The following is a 2232-nucleotide window of genomic DNA, read 5'->3' as shown; positions in this document are numbered from 1 at the left end:
AATAGGGTTTTTTGGCCAATAATGATCCTAATACGTTTTGTCTAATTCCAGATAAAATAAGCTGGGGGTATTTTTCAGCTCCTAATAATATTTCTACAGGTCTGCTTCCGAAAGGATTCGAATGAAAGATTTGGTAATTTGTCGGCATTGGCCGATACCGAAGGCAAATTTCCTGAAATGCTTGGCAAAATAGAAGCAGAATTTATCAAATTACAAGTCTTCGTCGAAATGACAGAAAATTCCTCTTTTACGCCTAAAAACTTCGGAAATGGTTGGAATTTTGAATCTTTTCCTTAACTTTTCAGAAATAATAATACATTCTGAAGCAGGGTCAATAAAAGCTCAAACTTGAGATCTACATCCATTGTGTATCAAGACAGTTGATGTACCCAATAGAATAGAATGATTCCTATGAGTATGGAATACTTGTCGTTCAGTAACGGAATGTCTTCCAGCTGTTGTACCTGACAAAGTGGGCAGATGGTCATGATTTGTCAACAGACACTTCGCTACAATCTTTCTAGCTTCCTTATCTGTTCTTTTTACCAAATAGCATAAACGTTCTATATTACTAAGTCGCTTGTTGTTAATGCATAACGCAGCAAAGAGGTCCCTAAACGTAGGCCAGAAAAGGTAATCATCACTAAAGATGTTGCTATCACAAGGTGGGAAAGATAAATTATGACTAATATTGTCGAAATTCGAATTATTTTTCGTTGATGGCGACGCCTTTGGTTTTGAATTAGCCTCAAGTTCGTCAATCTTAAAATCTATTAATTCCGAACAACGAGCATACACGTCCATGGTGCTGTGATATTTACTTTCGATTGCTTGCTGAGGCTCAGATGATTGAAGATCTTCCATACACTTCTTCCCATTACATTTTCAATTCACTTTGTAGGACTTTAAAATAATAGAAGTGGCGATTCTCACCGCGAAGGTTATTGAAATTTACTTCAAATTTAACAACCATGTTCGCATCGCGAGTGAAATGTTCAAGAGATGTCGATGGCATTATCAGAAATTTTTAAGATTAGATAAAATTTAGTACGGTCGGCGTATTAGTACACTTCGACTCAATCACTCTGATTTCCTATACCGAACCAGTTAGTCGCACGAATATAGAAATTTATCTTTCGGATATTAACCTCCGATAGACCCGCCAAGTCATGTAGAAAATAGCTACCTAGCAGGCCCATTCTGTGATCAGCTAGGGCGGGTCAATGACAGAGGAAGTGAGTTATACTCTCTTCTTCCTCTTCACCCTGGCAGCTCCTGCAGAAGTCGTTACTGGGTAAGTTCAGTCTTCTTGCATGGAGTCCAAAGGCCAGTTACCACTGCCGTTAAGTTCCGTAGATTAACTCTCAAAATGTAGAAAAGGACCTGGGATCTTTGTGGGTTGTAAGATGGCCACATGATCCTTGCCTGTCTACAGGTGACTTTAGTCGACCATCTGCATTGCGCAAGACTACGTTGCTAGGACTAAGTTTAATGTCGTGTAGACACCACTTAGAACCTTAAGGGTTCTGTCGGTATAAATTCGAATATTAGCACCGTATATTCTATAAAACATCAGCCAGTTTGCAGCCCGTTTTATGGCTGATAATTCAGCCTGAAGGACGCTACATTGGTCAGGCAGCTTAAATGATAAAATAACTGATATTGCATTTCCAGTTGAAAGATGCAATTTTGCAATTTGTTCTTTCTAACACGAGTTTGCTTTGTTTCATATAAACAAAGCACACTCGCGTTACATTAATATTGTAATAGAAAAAGTGCAAGTTGACAGACTTTCTTTCCCACAAAATAAATGAAACCTTTTAGAAGAAATTGACGAAATAAAAAAACATAAGTTTATTTTGTTGCAAAATAAACTTATTTTGGAATTATGGCGGTGGATCTAGGCCTTCGTGAGATGTCGTCCACAGAGACAACTTCCAGCTTAGCACCTTTCCACGGTTCCTTTATCAGCGACACAGCCTGCTTCAGGAGCAAAGCTGAGCGCTCGTTAGAACAGGCTTCACTCTGTTGTGAAACCAACTGCCGTCCTCACATTGTGGGGTTCCAGGTTCTGTTTAAAAACTTCCCAGAGCACCCCCCATCAGCTGTTTTCGCACTATATCCCATCTAGATGGGACATAGTGCTGTTCTCAACCACTTCACCGAGGGTCCTCTCATGCCTCTTGGGGGGCGACGGTTTCGGACGATTTGTCCCGGGGTGCTGGCCCTGAA

This window comes from Lucilia cuprina, chromosome 4, assembly GCF_022045245.1.
Source record: "Lucilia cuprina isolate Lc7/37 chromosome 4, ASM2204524v1, whole genome shotgun sequence".
Lineage (NCBI taxonomy): Eukaryota > Metazoa > Arthropoda > Insecta > Diptera > Calliphoridae > Lucilia > Lucilia cuprina.
The sequence above is the reverse complement of the archived record's forward strand: the minus strand, read 5'-3'. Positions refer to the sequence as shown.